Source organism: Dermacentor variabilis, chromosome 8, assembly GCF_050947875.1.
Source record: "Dermacentor variabilis isolate Ectoservices chromosome 8, ASM5094787v1, whole genome shotgun sequence".
NCBI lineage: Eukaryota > Metazoa > Arthropoda > Arachnida > Ixodida > Ixodidae > Dermacentor > Dermacentor variabilis.
Window position 1 is genome coordinate 103,308,314 of NC_134575.1, and position 20,996 is coordinate 103,329,309.

General features: G+C 46.6%; 1 pseudogene; it reads right to left on the reverse strand.

Annotated features, from left to right (window-relative positions):
- LOC142591508 (fatty acid synthase-like) overlaps positions 1-20,996 on the reverse strand; it is a 139,075-nt pseudogene that overhangs the window by 33,705 nt on the left and 84,374 nt on the right.

Below are 20,996 nucleotides of genomic sequence, written 5' to 3' on the forward strand. Positions count from 1 at the left end.
AGTGGAGGACTCCGGAAATTTCGACCACCTGGGGTTCTTTACCGTGCACCTAAATATAAGTACACGGGTGTTTTCGCATTTCGACCCCATCGAAATGCGGCCGCCGTGGCCGGGATTCGATCCCGCGACCTCGTGCTCAGCAGCCCAACACCATAGCCACTGAGCAACCACGGCGGGTTCGCTGTCATAAACAATACACTTTTTAAAATTGTACACGCTTGAGTAATGGCATTTTGTGTTTCCTACCAGAGCAGCTGTGTAACAATATCCCATCGAGCTGTCTGTATCAGCCTTACCAGAAGGCTGCTATCGATGCTCGTCATCGAAATGAAGGAGAAATGCAGTTATCAAGACCTTGATCAAAAAACTATTAAAATGTTCTTTTTCCTTATTGCGATAGAAATTATATGGACACTACAAGTGCATTTCCGCCGTCGCCGTAATGTTCTATGTTAACTGCAAAGAGAATAACATCACCTCGCGCTGTACGCTGCATATGCGTGTGAAACCTTGTGAATGTCAGCGCACGATTGCGGCTCAATCCCGCGCGCGCCAGGGAGGAAAGCGTAGCGCAAGCGCGCCGTCTTTTGTCGCGCGCGAGCCACGCGACGAGCCGAGGGAGCGGTCGGGGAGGGGGGTTCGTTCTACTCGTGCTGCTTACGACGCGGCCGCGGCCGCCGTATCTTGCAAGCCATCTGCTACGTGGACAAAGCGCACGCGGGGTGGCGGTAGCCTCGTGTGCGCAGACCTTTCGACGTTTAAGGCACATTCACACCGAAAGCGGAGCGTCTAAGCGGACAAGCGGATTTTCAAAGCGGCGAGGCGGCCAGTGCCCGCGCCTGTTCAGACCGGCTGCGTTGTCTGGCTATCCGCGCCGCCGGGAAGGCGGGGCATATCGCAATTTCTTTAGCAATTTCAGGGACGTGCCGCCATCTCGCGGCACTTTGGGTTTGTGCGCGCACTTTAGATATTTTTTTCTTCGTGGGTCGGCGCGCTCCCGTCCGCTATATGGGCTCAAACGAAGAAGACGAGATCGTTGGCATTTTACTCGCCACTTGTCTAGTCGATTTGCAAGATTTGTTACAGCGCAACACAAGACAAGGACAAAAGAAGGTATAAAGCGACGACACGGCGCCGTGTCGTCGTTTCTTCTTTTTCCCTTGTATTTTGTTGCGCTGTAACAAACCTTACTATGAATCCCAACCAACTGGCCCAACTTGTCATTTTGACGCTTTTGAATAACAGAAGCGAAAAGCCCAGAGAAAGACATTCGTTTACATTCCTTCACCAGCGCTTCCGCAGTGTCGGGTTCTGATTGGCTGCGGCCAAAGCGGCCAACTTATCCGCGCGGAAAAAATCGGTCCGGGCGCGATCCGGCCAAGCGGCCGCATATTTTCCGCAAAGCGGAAAATCCGCGGCCGCTTGGCCGGATCCGCTTGTCCGCTTGTCCGCTCCGCCTTCGGTGTGAACGTGCCTTTAGTTCGTGCTGCAGCAAGATAGATCAGGAAGGTAAGTTCACTCGCTGCTGCAGCTGCCACGCTTACTAACTGCAGCGCTTTGACACCGACTATCCGTGGTCATCGAGCGAGATGTGCTCATGTTTCACTTTGCACGCGTGACACCGTGCATGCTATTTAGTTAGTAAGCGTATGTTTGCATGTCTATACGGCCGATAAAACTAATACGCTTACTTCCTACAGCTGTCTGCTAATTTGCTATCGCTATCGATGATTCTCTTCTCGGGCGAAACTGCGACTTTTTATTGCTTAGTTGACAGTTTATTTCACATCCCGACGCAGTAAAAGGAGCCTTAGAATAGAAAACTGCAAAAGGTAGCTTAATGGTGTCCAACGCCTGCCAGTGCGTCAGTGTGAAGTATCTACATCCATTGATTTAACGTTGCAGTTCCTTTTAAAATTCATAGTTTTCATGTTGCATTCTACTTCACATTTCACTAAAATAGAATAGTTTTTACATGGAAATTCAAGATGAACTCCACACATCTGTTATATAAAGTTACAATGGTTCTACGGCGGCCACTTCCCAATAATTACCAACAATATTAAATTTAGGTCAATGATATTTCAACTAAGTTTCTGTAGACTGAGGAACAGAGGCAAGCTTATTATCTATTGAATTCAACCATTTTCGAGTCTATTTGTGTTACAAATTCTAGCATCGGTCATTAAGCAAGTCGATGGCAAACTCGCAATTCTTTTTTCCCTTGGCGCATTCAACTCACCCACAGTGGTAAAGACAGTGCATCCCATGGAAAGAGCAATTGCGATTGCGGCTTGTCCGACGCCTCCGCTGCCACTGTGGACTAGGAGCGACTGCCCAGGTTGAATGTCGGCGCGTATCACCAGAGCGTAGTAGGCAGTGGAGTACACCACGGGGACCGTAGCAGCCTCTTCCATAGTCCAGCTGTCGGGAATAGTCCACATCATGACTGGGTCGGCCGCGAGTGCGGTTGCTATGCCCTTGCCGCTGACCATTCCCATGACACGCCGTCCATTCCAGTCGCGGCCTGAATACTCCATGCCGAGGAAGGCCTCCTGGGCGACGTTGTCACCTGAACGAAACATCCGGATTGCAAAGTGGAAGCTTCGCCCTTCCACTTCGAGACATACGCGAGAATTTCATTTTCGTGGCAACAAAACCGATGGCGAAAAATATAACAGTGTGTTGTTTCGACCAACACTTTGCCGTGCGTTAGTGTCAGCGCTCCGTTCTCCTAAATACGAGCTTTCCTTGACTCTATAGAAATTATCAATCTCTATAGAAATTAAGTCGAACATGAATGCGTTTCGCCCCAGATTCTGTGCACGCATGTTTAGATCCTGGTACTAAGCGAGGGATTTCTGTTAAAAGACGAATAAATAAGCATTACAGTTCTGCTTCAATTCCCCGATTGGGGCATGTTGGTCAAATAAATAACGACATAATGAATTAGTAAAACCTTTAGGAGACATAGATGGCCGTGTTGTTTGCTGGCTTGAAGGAAGTTGGTTATAACGGTGCGTTTTGAGCACGAGACACAGAAAAAACGCACAGAGGACAATCGCCGAACTTGAACTGAGCTTTACTGCGGAAAAAAAAATTACACGAGCAGTAGTTGCTGCGCAAAAACATTGGAAACAACATTGCCACCGCGCAGGTTGCCAGCGGGACCACACCTGCAGATTGTCATATCCGACAACACTACTGAATGCCCTGAACTGCGCATGATCGAAGACAAGTTCAGAAACCACGTTGTAACATGACTCTAAGCTCTTTATTACACTGAACTTCGAAACTTATTCTGTAAACAGAGCTCGTCTGTTCTTTACAAATGAAGTAACGCGGTACTGATGCAACTTTCTCCTACCTTTTCTATGCAGAATGCCTCAAACAATTCTGTCTTTTTGAGCCTTGAAACTTCCAAGTATACAAATGTCTTAGCATCGGGCATATTTGCAGGCTTTTTTAGCGGAGGGTCATTTGGTTGACCATCGCAAAGTGTACCCGTGTAACCCATTGTGCAAAAAGACTTGTATACGGTGATGTTTGAAGGCTTGAAAAGAGAGAGGATTATTTGAGGCATTCTGCATGAAAATGGAGAAGGTTGCATTAGCCCCGCATCACTTAACTTGTGCATTCCGGAGCTTGAGTTTTCGCACGTGCATCCGAAGGTGCTATGATGACCATGGCATGACTGCAAATAAATGAAAACTCGGAAATGATGATCTAACGACGACTGCCTCACGATGACGGCAGCGTGATGATGGGATAACGACGATGCCTTGTAAAGAATTCAAGACGACGAGGCTTGACTACGACGCTACGACAATAGTCAGATGACGATGATGGAACGACAGCGACTGCATCACAACGACGGCATAAATATGGAAGCATGATGAACGTGCCATGGCCATTCACAAACGATGAGGTTATAATGACAAATGCCTGGCGACGATGTAATAGCGAATCCTATATGGTAAAGATCGCGTCACGACGACGGTGTGAGTAAAATGAGCGACTAAGCTGGTATGACAACGACCATGTGACAAGGAAGAAATGTATGTATGGCGACGACCACATGATGAAGCCCAAATGAGAGCTCTAATGACGGAGGCGCAAAACAGCGACAGTATCACGCCCACCACATGACAACAAATTTATCACGCTGACTGTATCATGACGATGGCATGACGACGGCATCATAATCACGATTGAATGATGACAGCATGATTACAATGGAACGACAAACAAGTAATGACGTCAATGGACTCATTATTTGAGGACCTCCCGGATTTGCGCACCGCTGCTGACGGCGGCGCCAGTGCAAATGAGTGCAGCGAGCTAAAATTGCATGCTTTTAAGAATTCGCTTCCCATCGCGGTGGATACCCGTGAGTGATGACTTTGGATAATGCACCCACGGCTTAATCTGGCGCGCATATAATTCCCTCCAAAATAGATGGGAAGCAAGCGCCACGGCAGCACACTTGGTAGAAGAATCGCACGCGTTATCCGAAGTTAGGATACCACCTGCGTACCATTTGTTTTTCCGTCCAATTTATTTTTTATAGTTTATACTGTTGGGAATTAAAACATCTAATTTACCCAATATATTTCCTCAGTGTCATTGGTTGTTTGGTCTGTTGGCTTGTCATGATCGCACATAATGGAGTGAGGCAGACCAGCACTACCTCGCAAAATCAGTGCCTCGTTCACCCAGAGAAAGAAAAACACTTAGCAGCTGCCGGCTTGTTCTGGCTTTGCCTTGGAAGGTTAGGCCTCAGTTATTCGTGTTGCTAAATCAACAATAAAGGATTTTTTTTCGTGCCCCCCAGCTGCAAAAATCGGCCGGAAGAGATTGTCGTTGCGTCTATAATTATATTCACTGCAATGGCCGGTGCGTACGGATTCCGGCTGTAGTACAGATTTTAGTTGTGAAAGAAGCGAAGTCCTGTTTATCGCCATGTCTACTTATTGGTGCGTCACTCATGCTTTTCTAAAATAAAGCTCTGATATTTACAGTGCCGATGTGTCGCTGTTTCTTTTGCATGCTACAATGTTTAGACGAAACGGTTCAGTGGCACTCATGCTGTGCTCTGCGTGCATATTAAAGTGGAAGCTGGTTTACATGACGGTAACATGTTTTGCTATTTTGTCAGCGTTACCTTCACTCAGAATATAAGCTCATTGAGGTAGCAGTCATCCAGTCCACCCGTTTCTAAATTTATTCCTTATTAGATGCATTTCCATGCACTGCGGGAGGACAATGGTAGTAAAATTTCATTGGATGGACGCCCATGATTGGCGGAGTCGGTGCATAACGGTGCCGCATGAAACGCGATTACTATTTGCCGTAAGGTTGTTTTGAAATTTTATAAAGCACTGAAGTGCGCAGTGGCATTGAGGCGAAAGGGTTTGCCTATGTGATCCGCGTCGCACCGCAGGAGGGTGAACACAGTCAAGGTAAAGGAAACACTCACCGCGAGCCGTGTCCATGTTTACCTTTCCACTGGCAAGCATGACGTCACGGAAGTTGACAGCCGCGTAGTATACGTCGACGAACAGTCCCTCGGAGCCGGTTTGCTGGCAAGGGGAGAGGTAGTTCAGCGTAGACTCGTACCACTGGAGGCTCGACAGGTCTCCGCGTGTCTGGACGTTGAGGTAAGCGTACTGCGTGGTCTTCTTGGCCTGTCCGCCTGCCAAACATTGAAGGAGAGGGGTGAGTGAGGTAATTGGTTTACCGAACCGTAACCCCCATAGACCCTCTTATCGATGTACGACACGCAAAAAACTTTGGAGAGCAGCAGAGCAACGCAACCAACACGCTCTTTTCCGGTACTTTCCCAGAGGCACAGCGTTCGTGTTCCAAATTTATATTAGGTCTAAACTGTAGTAAAGGGAATTGCTATTGCCGCGAAATGCAGAGTTACAAACTCTACTCACAATTGCTTACTCCTGTAATCTTTGCGCGAGTTCTCGAAGGCAAGCAACCTCAAGTACAGCACTGGTTGTTTCGGCTTAACACTCTCTTATAGCCGTTCACTCGCTATCTTAGCGGTCTGTGTATTTACTCGCAGTCCCACGAAACTGCGGTAGGCGTGTTAACTTTTATAATAATATTAAATATATTAACGCATGCAGCCTAGCGAACGAACCACTGAGTTTGAGCACCTTCTCTTTCTTTATAAGTCTGTTATTGTCATTGTCATACAAACCTGGTTGCGTTCGGACCTAGCCAACAGCGAAATAATACCCCCTCTTATCAAATTATTCCTAAGGATCTTGCAACTCGTGGTGGTGGCGTAGCGATTGTTTGTAAAGAGGATATTGAGCTTGTGATGTTAGTATTTTGTGTAGGTCTATCCTGGGTGACTCTCCTTGCGTAATTGGTGCAGTTTATAGACCTGCTAATGCCCGTCTTGCCTTTCTAAAGCCAATTCAAGACTTTTTAGCTTATAGTTTGCCTTATAACATGCTTATAATTATAGCTGGTGATTTCAACCTGGCAGACGTTCCTTGGAATGCGTTTGGAGATTAGCTCAGAGGACTTCAAACACTGCGATGCTTTATTTGACATGGTATTTAGGGGAGAACTGACCCATGTTGATAATCAAGCAACTAGTATTCAATCAACTACTCAGTCCGTGCACCAGCTTGTGTTTAGAGGAAGCAGGATTACTGATTATGCCGTTTCTGTCAATGACGGACCATTAGACCAAAAACTTGCCCTATTGTGGAAAAAAAATAAAAATTCGCAGTTCCGCCTGAAATGCGAAGCACTGATTACGATAGCAAATTAGTAGATAGCTGTACGAAGCAAGGATAATAGATTTATCGGCCGTATAAAATTGTAAACTTTCGCTTACTTGCTTAGTTAACAGTCATATAATATGTAAGCATGACTCAACGAGGACGTATAAAGAAACAGACACACACAGACAGTGCTGTCCTTGTGTGTTTGCTTCTTTCTACGTCCTTGTTCAGTCACGATTACACATTCTGTGATGGATTAAAACCAACTAGCCCCTGAACGTGTTTTAATTAAATCAACCAGCACGGTGTCATGCGTGCACAGGTAAACATGAATACATCTCGCTCGATGACAGCGGAAACTCTCTGTGAAAACGCGATTTAGGAATCTCGGCCACAGCCACTGGGCCAATTGACCTCCGTACATCTGTCGCTTCAACGCGAACGAAACGTCTAAAGCACAGCGCATATGAAGCTAGCGGTGCTACTCGCACTGTGGAAACATTTCAGAAGGCTTTGAAGATGGGGACCGCGCGGTCGCGCACTTTGGCTTTCAAGACACACGAGGGCCGGCAACGTGACCGTATGGCGTCCACAAAAGGTGTCTACTACTGCGTCCACGATTTGTTTGGCTAACGCGGTAATAGACGCTGTGGTTCTCTCCACTCTGGGAGTCCACTCGGAGCTACCACCTATGCTACCACCGTGTGCGGACGTGGGGTTTGGAGCTCTTGCGTCAGCAGCAGACGCTACAGCGTCTCACGTGCTCTTCCTCGCCCTATGGTGATCATAGAGATTCCTACAAAAATTACTAGAGGGAACTCTGGCGCTGCAGTCGTCCTACCATGGGAATGATGGGAAGTACATGTATTTGTCTGATCTTCGGGTTTGTGGATTCAAACGTTCTTGTGGCTTTGTATATTACGCTATATAAATCTTATTGTATATTTCAGCGCAATCTATATTATTCGAAGTGCAGAAGACGCCGGGAACGCGTACAGTTGCTATTACTGGCAACGATTGAGCTTGTCCAGGTGGCCAAATTGAAACGGGCCAACCGTCTCAAGGCACTGACATGCCCGCGATAAATTCATAAGGGCGTTTCATTCGCTTGTCGATACATGCGTCCGTGGCTTAATGGTTTCAATATCAGGCTTCTTTACTAGAGTCCCTGTGTTCGAATCCTGCCATCGGGCAATTTTAATGATGTTTATTTAATTATTTATTGCGCAATATACTGTTGAAAATGACGAGTTTACAAAGTCACAAAGCCGTTTGAAGCCAAAAAGATGAAGTTTAGGCAAATCCATGTACTTCCCATAATTCCCATGCGGGGACAACCGCTCCCATTGCAGCTCCCGTAGACACTAGCGCCAGAGTTCCCTCTAGTAATTTTTGTAGGAAACTATATGATTCTGATCACGACAACGGACGCTTCCTGCGACCTTGCACGGCGACGTCAAGCTCAGCACCGATACAGCAGGGACGCTCGCGGCGTCTCTGAGCCATCGTGTAGGCCGTGCTCTAGCTAAGCCTCAGCGTGGTCAGGATCGGCGTCCAGGGACTACTGACCTTGTCCAACACCGCCAACGCCCATCGAACGCGATCATGGATGTGAAAGCTACCAACAGCGACGATCCAGCAACAGAAGGATATCCAGAAGATCCATCGGATGGATCATGGCTCATCGCTCGTGGCCGGCGGGGTGGCCGCGCAGACGCTAAGTCTGACCATACAGTCCGCCACCAAGAGACGCAGCATTCGAACCAAACTGTACCACGATGACCCCAGAGGCTCCCACCTCTGCCGATTGATGACTTTATTGTCATCCTGCGCCCGAGAAACGGTATCACGTTTAGTGAGTGGGCTCGCCACTTTCTGACTCGCGCCCTCAGCATCGAGGCGAGTCTCAAGGAAGAAGAGGTCGACGAACTTCACCTACGTGTTCAACGTGCTCAAAACTTCGCCCTCATCACACGCCAAGCGAAAGAATGACGACCAGCCTTAACAAGATGACATCGCTTACACTCGGCCTGCATCGCTACCCCATCTCAACATACATCGCCTCCCCCGATAATTCATGCAAAATGATTATCACGGGTCCCGACATGGCACTACACCAACCAAACTTTTAGACCAGCTGTTACACCTGGGGTGTCAATCCTCCATGTTCGCATGATGGGGCAAACAAACACGGCCATCATTATATTTGCTGGCCTCAAGGTACCGCGCAACGTGAGGTATTACACACCCCGAGGGCCCAGGTGTGCAGCATACGCCTTACAATTGTTCACTGTGCGGACGTCTGCCCCAGGCCAAGCATCAAGCGCTGCACCACATGTAGGACTGAAAACCCATCCACCACCGAACCTCACCCGTGCCAGCCCCAGTGCCTGACGTGCAAAGGGGATCACCCGACAACCGATCCCAGCTATCCGGGCCGGGCACGAAAGCCACCCAACAAGCAACGAGTGTGCCAGGAACTCGAGAAAGAAAAGCGACCAAAGCATCGTCCTCCGGCCCAATCTAGAGAGCGACGAAGCCGATCGCGGTCCCGATCTTAGCCCCGATCTCGGTCCCGATCTCGGTCCCGATTACGGTCCCGATTCCGGTCCCGATCTCGGAGCCGAGGCTCTGGCGACTGTTTTAGGAAATGCGAGCGGGCACCACCATCATCTTCATCATCATCTTCATCACTACCGTCTTCAACACCACCAGTGGCACCACCACCGGCCATGAAGAAGCTGCCGTCACTACCGCAACAGCTACCATTAGCAGTGCCCGAAGGGCTAGCCGGACCTAAAGGGGTAAGCTGGGCGGAGGGACCACCACCTCCACTGTGCAAATCTCCCTCACACTCATCCGAACCTCAGTCCCTACCACAAACGCAATCCCAATCACAGGCTCCTCGTGCCAAGATCCCTCCCCAGTTCACAACGGCATTGTGCCGCGACCTCCAGCATGAGCTTCGTCGAGGATTGCACCGAGCTCTGCCGAAGATGCGAGAAAGCATTCTCACAGAGGTCAAGGAAATGATCCGAACCGCCTTTGTAGACTTCCAAACCACACTGCTCAAACCAATGCCACATGAAATTACCAACGAACTCAAGCAGAGCTTGAGAGAGCTCACGGGCACAACCCCTTACCCCTAAATCATCATTCTCCTGATCCTCACTAGTCGCACCTCAGCGCCGTCACTAGCTACAAGAGAGCACGCTCACCCGTACGTTCGCCTAGCCCAGCTACAGAATGACGGCTCCTGCAATGCAAATGCAAAATAGAACGGCGGGACCGATGCTGTGGCAATGGAATTGCTGGGGGGCCGATCTAAACGGGGGTCGCTGCAACAGTACGTTGCCACCGCATCAGAACCGCCGGACATCATACTTCTCCAAGAGCCAGGCACCACACTTGTTCCTATCAGTGGCTACGAGACCGTTAGGGGCTCCGATGAGGCGAAAGTGTGCACGCTCGTGTCCAGGAAACTCACCTATACCCATACTAATCTCACATCCGACATCTCTCATCAAATCATTGAGATTGTCGTCGCGGACACGCGACAAATTAGCCTGTATATCTTAAATTTATATAGTGCACCTCGTGCTTGGTGAGACGATTTTTAGCACCTACTCTTGGAACTCGTCAAGTTGGGCCCAGTGTGTGTAGTGTTCGGTGACTTCAATGCCACACACGTGGCATGGGGCTATCGCAGCAACACACCGAAGCGCACCCCACTTTGGGACCTCACACATAATCATCGATTCACCCTCATAGCAGATCGTCGAGCCTAGTCGCCAGGGAAATAGGGTCAAGAGAGACACTTGCCCGGATCTCACTTTTTCGAGAGGGGTTCTGGGCGAGTGGCTGAACACTGGCGAGACGCTGGGTGGCGATCGCCACGATCTCATCATCCGCATCAATCGCACCAGTTAGAAACGCTCTGAAAAAAAACTTGCATTACAAATTGGACCAAGCTGCACGAAAACTGTAGGGATCGAGCCACAGGAGATCAAAGCCCCAAAAATTATGCCAGTTGGCTGAGTCATTTATTCAACGATCTAAACAAAACGACTAGCCGCTTAACCATGACGACAGAGACCCCCGAGGTTGACCCGCATCTCCTACATCTGTGGGAGCCGCGCCGATATATCACGAAGAGATGGAAGCGGCAAAAGTTCGATCGAAAATTGCGCTACAGAATATCCCAAATCACGAGAGCAACCCAGGAATGCGCTGACCAGCTAACCAGTGCTAACTGGCAAACGTTTTGTGGTAAGCTAAATTGTACGCTGGGCACCGTGAGAATTTGGGCAATCCTTCGGTCGCTAATAGATCCGAGAAACACGAAATTCCATAAAAATTGGCAGCTTCAAATATTGCTCCACCATTACGGAGGAGACGGAGATCAGCTCCTGAAGGACCTTGAAGAAAGGTATCTCTCCCGTGGCTCGAAGCCAAGCTATCCGGACTATCTGTATAGAGAAGAACGTGACCCACTAGGCACTAAAATAACTGTCCACGAAATCAAAGCCGCACTCGCAGACATTCATAGGAACACGGCACCCGGTGAGGACGGGATACGGTATGCTCTACTACGAAATCTCCCGTATGAGGACCTGGAAACGCTCTGTGCTTTGTTCAATCAGAACTGGCACGCCGGCACTCTCCCTCTGGAATGGTGACGTTCCGAGATCACTTTCATGCTCAAGCCCGGAAAACTCCTGTCGATCGAAAATATACGGCCAATTTGCCTCCCATCGTGCATTGGAAAGCTGCTTGAGTAAAAACGGCTTTAACCTTTCTTGGCGATGCAAAATTTCGTCTCCCACACACAGTTTGGATTTCGCCCCCATTTGTCCCATTATGATGTTCATTTCTTTAGATAAAAGAAAAGTTGTAGGTCGCCAGCACTGGCCACCTACAACCGCCGCAGCTCCGACTGTGACTTTACTGCACAAAGCGCGCGCGCCCGTATTTCTGCGCCACTAAACCTGGCTCGTCAGCAATTACTAAACTTGAAATTCGGCAAACATTTCAAACTTGGGAATTGAGAAAGCATTATGCAGTTTCTAGACATTGGAACTTCGTCAACGCGGTCATTTTATACTACAAAATGGCGCCACCGCCTCCGCATGGTCCCGTGGCCCGCACAATGACTCGCGCACCGGGCCGCACCTTTAGTCAGCGAGATGGCTGCGACATGACGCGTGCAATCGCGCACGCGCTAGGCGCACCTTCGGAAAGGCAGAACCGTTCCGCAGCCGCGGCTTCTGGGATGCGTGCTTGTTTCGCACCCCGGAGGCTTTGATTGGTTCTCACCCAGACGGAAATGTACTAAAGTTCCAAAGCCACTAATTTACTTTGTTTACAGGAACCTTCCTGTGAAGTCCTACTTGAATAGGGGCATTTTTAGAGGTGTTTTACTCTTTGCCGTGTCGGCCATTTTTCCTCACGGCGCAGTTTCGCGAAGATGAACCGCTAACATAGGCACGTAAGGCTTTGGCAATAAAAAAAGAACCAGGACGCCAAACAACAAAGAGCAACTCACACCACTGGACAGCATGGTGCCTGTAGGAACCCCACTGTCCGTCGCGGTAGACGTTCATGACCAGGTCCTTCTCTATTATGTCCTTATAGGCAGGGTTGGCGGGATTGAAGTGCGCTGCGCTGTTGGAACCTTTCACGTTGGCGTCAAACACGCACCTGTGCGAAATACAATGAATACGTCCGTAAAATGTAGGTATTTATTAATTTCGTGCTTCCTTACTGAGATAAATGTGAATAAGGCATGTTTTGGCTCTTTCCACATATGGAAACAAGGCACATCAAACCGCTAACACAGCGGTTGTAAGCAGAGTTCAGAATAGTAGTTCAAATTGTTTGAAGGTCTATTCTACCGTCTGTCCACTCCACCATGAAGGCGAAATCAGGTCGTGAGCGGTAAGGCTATGATATACGTGAACAAACGTTCACTGTCGATAACATGTCCAGTGGAATGCTGGTGTACGCAATTTTACGTGCTTATTAAGATAATAGTAGCAAATTAGTGCTTGCAGCGCGTTGCTACCATTTAGGTTTCACTGGAGCTTCTTGAATTTAGATAGCCGGAGTGTTTGACTGCGCGGCCTGCCACTAGACTTCGCAGTATGTTCTTACTCGATGCTTTGGCCATCGTATCGCAGAGAAAAACGCGCGAGCGACGCCTCGGTCATTGTAGTAGAGGATAACTAGGGCTATTTTTATTTTTTGTTTGAATATCATTAAGGTTGAAAGTAGTCGGACTTGGGCGAGGCCTGTGACCAGAAATCACTTCCGCAGCCCGTAGAGAGCGAGGAGGGCGCGGTAGTACGTAGTTGTCGGATTGATGGCAAGGCCAGGAGATGAGCAGGGATTGCGTGAGGATAAGCCCACCCGCAGGTGAAAGCAGAGGCCGTGGAAAACAGCCAGACGCATGAAAGTAACGCTCGTAATGGTTGGCACAAGCTCCTTGCCCAAGCCTGAGTGCGTAATGGCTGAGAGGTGCAGCGTCGGCGCCTGCAGATTCAGATGAGTGAAGATTTGGGCTTGCGCCGTCCGAGTGTCTGTTCAATCAATATTGAGTCGCCGTCTAGTAAAACAAGAGGTGGCTGTCTGCTATTTTGTTTTTCATCAACTATTCCAGCCCGCCTAAATGAATCTAAACAACGATGGTACCTTAATAATGGGCAGAAGCGACTGAAGCCTCATGGTCTATGCCACACAGGAAACTAAATTGCTGTAATAATTAAAGTGGCCGCTGGGTCAGGTCAGCGTTCACTCTCATCGCTCATATCACTGAGTACCAAACTAATGTGCCTCGTGCAATACTGTTCAATTGGATATTATAACTTATATATAATATATTAGTTATATGTAATTATATTATAAGTACATTCAATTGTCGCTAGTGAGCGTGTAGTGTGAATATTGCAGCTTAAAAAAACGTTAGGTGCCATAGGCGCACGACTTTCACGCTAGAAAGCCATTGAATGGATTTGAATTTCATGTTTTGTCTGAAGCTTGCTGTACTTCTTGGCGACCACCATAGTGTGGCAGGAGAGAACAACCCAAAGGGGCCATGAGGCCAAAGTTTGATGTTCAAAGAAATTTTGCAGTTTAAGCCATAGGCGTCCCACACCAAGCTGGCGAAAATGAAGCACACTCGGTGCGCCTGAAAATTTGTGTCTGAACTTGCTTGTATCTTTGTTTAACCGTACAGCGGTCTGACTACACAAGCAGTGGCGAAAGGAGATCGCTTCTAAAGCAACGGCTCCCCCGGAGTAACGGAAGACAGTCCCGAGTGTCAAGTTGCACTGCAAGAGCCCAGAGAGATTGAAGGAGCACTGAAGACGTTACGTCCGCCATGTGTCTTTTCGTTTTCGGATGCGGCTTTCTGAGGTCATCGCCAGACAGTATGTGCAGTATAAAGATGGTTTCTGGGAATACTTTGTTAAGCGCAAAAAGACAGACACAAGAAAGACGACAGGACAAGTCGCTACTCTCAACTCAAGTTGAGAGTAGCGCCTTGTCCTGTCGTCTTTCTTGTGTCTGTCTTTTTGCGCTTAACAAAGTATTCATGGATTCGCACCAACTAGCCCGCCAACGCATTGTGATGGTTTCTGGGAGCGCGCTGTTTTTATCGCGCGAGTGAAAGAATTACGAGAATTCAACGTCGAAATTTACGCTGCGCGGCTGCTTGCCGGAGCGTGCGGAGCCTGATGCCTGACGTTCTGGAGTACACGACAAAGCGGTCGCCCCGCACTTTCTGAAGGCACACAGTGCATGCCGGAATGGCGGCCGCTTTTGCTTGGACAGGATTAAGATAAAGGTATTGCTCGGGACCAACTCCCATGCCACTTATTCAAATACACGTAAAACACAGAAACGCTTGTTTGAGATAACGACGTGGCCGTTTTAATGAAGCTTGTTGTATTGGCGAGGGAAACTTAAATTCTAGTGGCTGCTAGAAGCGGAATTCCCATTTAGGGCATGACTCTTTAAGGAACATTTAAAGATGCGTAAGGTTGAAAAAAACTGAAGCACTAAGTTTACAAATGTGTAGCCCTGCACCTTGAAAATTTATCCAACTTCTGTAAACTGCACACATTAGAGTATTCAAAGCAGGCAAACCCGTTATGTCATTTGTTGACTTTTATGATTTATTTACATTGTTTCAATGGTTTTACAAAAGTCCTACTCAGATATTAGTGGTTTTGTAGAGACCCATATATAATGCATCAATATTGTACGCCTTAGACCAACTATTGGAAGGAATTGATAGCATTGTATTATCGCTATCCATTGCTGAGTTATACAGTTGTAAACTTCATAGTTTCATTTCCAGAAAATTTGCGATTTTTCAGCAATGTTCATAAAAAATTCCTACGTAAATTGAGAAATTTCTTACAAAACGTTACTAGATTTAATTTTTTTACTTTTAATAGCAGCAAACCTTAACAAAACAGGTGCAGTGGTTGCGCGAAAAAAATATTTCTCCTTTACCATGTATTTAGATAGGACCTCCGATCTAAGGCTTCCTCGTAAGAGGCATCGATTTCAAATCAATATAAGGCGATACGTGCGCTGAGAGCTCACTGTTTCTATGTTCAACAATAACAATTGCCCCTTTACTCTCAGTTAAAAGTTCAATAGTTCAATGCCAGTGCCATGGTTTTCGTTTTCCTACAATTAGAGTAAAAATGATGTTGAAAACAAAACTTCAATGTAAATGGGAACGGCTGCTAGCAGGGGTTTGACGAATCATGGAGCTGAGTTCTTCTAACGCCACTTTCTCTTGTTTCCTTAATTTCTCAAGCTTCTTTTTAAGTTATTTTCGATTCCCGTCACCTAGACATGTGCATTCAAGCTTTTATGTCTCTTTATCACACTGACAGTTACATTATTATTCGCGACAGCTTTCCAGTGGCAGGCATGTGCCTTCTTACCGCAAAACAAAAACGCGAATGTGTACAAGTTCAAATTCAAGATGAATAAAGACCGCGGTCTGGTTTCCCAAATAGTTGAGCCAAAGTAGAAGGTGAACCTGCCTCCAAGAAACGGTTCGCTTGCGATCAGAAAAAAATGGGGATATTGCTACATGCAGAACGAGCATGTGGAGAAAGATGTTATCCATAAATTTTTATGGAAGTTCCTTTCGAATAGAACATCAACGGTTGCTTTTTGAGCTGCCTGCTTGTTCAAGTTTTTGTTATCGTTACGCTTAGGACAAACGACATTAGAATAATTCTGTTGTGCAGTAAAGCTTAAGAGCTGAAATGTGGACGCCCTTTCGGAAAGGAGCGATGCTTTTCTAATGGACGTGAGCCTCGTAGCTGAGGCGAGAGTTTATTTTACTGCGTCAATGTGGTAAAAAATGTGGCAACAACATATTAATCATCCTTTACAAAAAGCCCGGTTGGTTTGTTCTAGCAGCGTCCTCTCCAGAAGAGTTTCAAAAGGAATTCTTGCTCTTTTTGTTCATTTATCTACACAGAATGCGAGGCATCTGCAAGATACACAAAACATTTCATACACGGAGGCTCTTCCTGGCATTATCGCTCTGACTGCAGAAACTGCGATATCAAGGGGAAACATTTTTTTACTCCTCAGACCTTTTATCAAAGAAGCAATAAAGTGCATAGTATGAGATGTCGTTATTTATACATACCGAATGTGACGTCCAATGGTCTCCTTTCTAAGGCAGTTCGTTAAACCTAGGATGCCACTTTTACCGGAGTCTTCTGCCAGTAGCCAGATGTTTTCTCCTGTTGGCTTCCTGCCGTGCTCCACAGCTTTTTCCTTCAGTGACTCGACCCATCCGAAGCTTGCATTCTGCACGCCAACAACCACCTGCTTGGTAGCGTCGACGGTCACGCTAACTTTCCTAAACAGCAGAAGCGTCGATAGGTTATTCGACTTTTGCGCCACCAACCGAAATCCAGAAGCCGCAAGAGCGGCAGTCGTTGCATTCTCGGAGTACACTGTAAAGGGGACACCGCTCACTCGCGACAGGAGCGCCTCTGCCGGGGTCAGCGCTTTGCGATGGCAGAGAAGAACGAATCCGTGTTCCTTGCACTGCGAGTGCGCTTTTTCAGCCAAAGTGTCCAGGTCAACAGAGATACTCATGACACCGCAGAAAACAATCACCAAATCAGCATCAGGCAAGGTTTCTGAGGCTGGGACCGAAAGATGGTCCCGTGTGATCACTACTTTGCCTTCGGGGATTTCTTCTGGTGCGGGTCTGTCTGGGTTGAGGTGTGCGAAAGTATATTCACTCTTGAGGTGCACATCGTACAGACATAAAAGAGCAGACACCCACGGACCTATGGCTGTGACACTCTCTTTGTCTGCTAATTCTAGCACACGTAGTTTTTTGGAGCTTGTATTTTCGAGCACTACATCAAGGACATATCTGAGTGGGTCCTCTGTTAGGATGCTGGTGTTTAGAATATCATCTTCGATGGCTTTCTTGGAGGAGAGTAGTGCCGATTTCACTGCGGAAGCGAGTGATGCAATCCCGTTGGCTTCTTTGTGGGTGGTAACAAGTAGCTGGAGTAAGCCTTGATTTGGAGCAATGTTCTCGATGTACCGGTCGAGGACTTCTTCTGGTACGTCGATGAAGTTCATCAAAGCTTTGTTAGAGTGACTTTTCTTGTCATCGATCTTCTCCATGACGCGTCGGCTCATGCAGGAACACACGTCAACATACTCTCGCAAAAATTTCTCACGATCGCTACTGATGACCTCATTATCCAGGTAACGAACAAAGCGGTATTGTTCTATGACTGGCGTCTGGAGCATTGGGCGGCGCTGTATGCTGTTGACTTTCACGCCTCTTACTTCGACGCCACCAGCACGGCGGATGTTCTGGTAAGAGTTGTAGACGAGATCCACTCCTGCATATAGGGACATGAAAAAACGTGGTTGAGAAAAACAACATGTTTACTGTCATTGATTTACGACATTTAATGCCTCAAAGAAACTCAAGGGCAGCAATAGATTCTGTACTTCGGTCGTGGGAATATTCTAAACCTACCGATGCCACAAGCTTAGCGAAAACTGTAGTAAGTGATATTTGCTATTGACCGATAGTATTCGCTAAAATAAAGGCGATAAAACGTTGGGTAGCGCCGGCTACTATGAAGAATTTGATCAATAATCACGTGTTTTGAATGTGAGCCCCAACGTTCCCTAACATGCTCCAAATGCTACGTGCAGGATTTCGGGAAGTTACTGCGATGAGCAAACGAGGCTTCAAGAAAGGTACATCATGAACTGCTTGCTGTTGTCCCTTTCTTGAAGTCTCGTGTGTTCTTTGGGGTAATTTCCCAAAATCACGAATCAACAGAGTGTGCCTTACACCCACACTCCGCTATGTACACGTTTGATTTGCCACCAACATTTGCACAGAAGAACAATTTCGTGTATCACTTAGGTACAACAATCGAAGTTCCTCATCTGATCAATTAGGAAACTGATTAGTCAGGAAGCTAAAATACATAAAAACGTCTTGAATTAAATATACATCCTGTAGGAGCATTGTAAAATGGCTCGTCTTTAAGAATAACTACTTTCATACATAATTTTAACGCATTAATATTTGCCAGAGACCAACGTTTGATGTCAACTCATGGTTGTTCAAGCATTAATTATTAGTCGCGTCTTGAATAAAAGCGTGATAAACGTGCTCACGACCCGTTGAGATCAAGACCGGCCGTATCAAATGAATTCTATATTTTACGATGTCAGGTAGATATTGGCATATATTATCTAGCATGATTAGGAGAGATAGCTGCTCAAGCAGTGAGCAGAGCATTACACTAGCAGTATTATACTTTTAATGGATACCATAAAGAACTTTTATAAAATACACTGTACACACAGTAAAAATTTCCAGACAAACTGTTCGCAGTTGGAGCAGATTTACAGCAACGTGGGGCCAATGGGATCGCTGATTCTGGCTCAGTTTTTGGGTGAATATATTTACGAGGGCCCACACTTTACGCCCTCACTTCAGCCATGTCCCAGCGAGTCTACGCATCACGAGGAACTACGCGCCTTGTGCCTAATAACTATGTAGAAGCCTAGAAATGTGGCAACCAATAGCACACTCGCGTTCCGTCAATTGGGCCTGCATGGTATATTTTTGGCACCAGCACTGTGGCAGCGTGGAAAAGAAAGGCGTTTACGATTTCGTGGTTCCGGCTCTTCACATTCACCTGAGGCTAGCCTAATATCACGCTCCTTTTCAAATAAATTGAATACGCCGCTCAACACCATAGCTGCACCTTGGGGAGCTGCTTCAATTCTAAACTAGTAGATTCAAGATTTTGAACCAATATAAGACAAGATTGAAGAATCGAAATTAATTAAAATAGAGATGAAGAATAAAAACATACCATTAGAAGAAATTCACCGCTTTATCTATTTAGGGCTTTGCGGAATACTTCGTTAAAGAAGAGAAAAATGCAGTACCACCCTTACTTGATAAAAGTGGCCAGTGTGGCGAGTTAGTACAATGATTTTTGCAGGAGAATGCCAGCTGTGAGTAAGAAAGCGGAAAAAATGCAGACCTCACAATCCGTAGAAGTTGATGTAAAATTAGTGTTTATTAGGAACGATGTTCTGGTTCTCCGACGAAAGATGGGGAATATCAAATATTAGAATAAAGAGTGAACATGAGTAATTAGGTAGGCGTAAAGAGTATGCTTACTTAAGCATACTTAGGTACCACGCAATACAGACTAGTAAAAGGAAAGCAACTGCCTCTCAGGGAGATATGATACCATTGAAACACAAGAACAGAAGTTAATAGAAAAAGTGCATTACCAGCCTGTCAACAAGATCCAAGCCTGGCTGTAAGCAAGCTTTCCGAGAAAGAATCACTGCTCTATGACTAGCTTTACAAAAGCGCTAGATAAATCGTTGCCCACGAAAAATGATAAGCTGCGAACGCAAAAATCTTGCTAAAAATTTCGCTGCCGTAGACGCGTGTCAAAGGGCCCGATGGAGGGGAACATGACATGGTTGCAGCGCAGAGGCAGAACTACTATTTAGCTTTGCTTCCAAAAATACTAAATGAAAGACTACAAGGAAAAATCACATGTTGTCCAAACCCCAAAACCCAAACCTATAACAACGTTTTAACCGCGCATTGTGTTTATACACTGGTTTGGGAATATTTGACGTTGTCAAACTTCTGACAATTAGCATTACTTTGTTTAGCTGACAGAGCAGAAAACACGCTCAATTCGGCGGTGGCGAAATATGCGATTAGTTTTATATATTCCAAATACTCAACAGTTCCTTTGAAGATACAAATGAAGTACAATACACTAACAATTCGTATTTGAATTCAGAATTTCGAATAATTCCACATGCTTATTGATGACCAATTGGAAGCATAGAACATGCGACCAACTATGACATACTTTTACCGGGAAACGCCTTGCTTAGCTTGCTCAACCACGCGTAGCGATGAAGTAATGACGATAGAATGGCATCACAAATGATATAGGGCGAAGGCACTAGAATGATGACAATAGGAGGACAACGTCATGACGACGAAGCTACAATGAAGATTGAACAACATAACAGGAATGGCAACGACGGAGCGACCACGAGGTGACGGCATATCGGATAAATATTCTCGAATTATTACGACAGTGTGACGATGATGCGATTGCGAGAACTGTGTGATGGCTTTGGCTTAACGATGGCAGCATGACGACAATATAAGCACGAATTTACGGGGGCGACTGTAACACGACGACACTATAACCAAAATGATATGACGGCGACGGCTTCACAACGATGCAATGACTACAAAAGAATGAATGAGAATGACTGAACAACTACAAGGAGCTTGACGATCACAGAATGACGACGGTGCATCCGCGATAAATGCACTAACGAAGAAATGAAGACGAGAGAAAGGCAACAGCGGTAAGACGGCACTCGGCTGACAATTCTGAAGTGATGACGACGGCATGACAACGACTGTGTGAAGACAATAGCGTGGCGATGGCAGGGTGACGACAATCGGCTCACGAAGCTTGATTAACGAGAACAAAATGACCACAACTTCAGCACAATGAGGGTAAGACCATGAATATTAATGAGAAGAATACGAATCAACGACGCAATGATGATAACGCAATCACAGTGAGGGCGTGGACCGGACAGACTAACAACGGTTTGAAAACGGTAGCGTGATGAAGGCCGTATGAT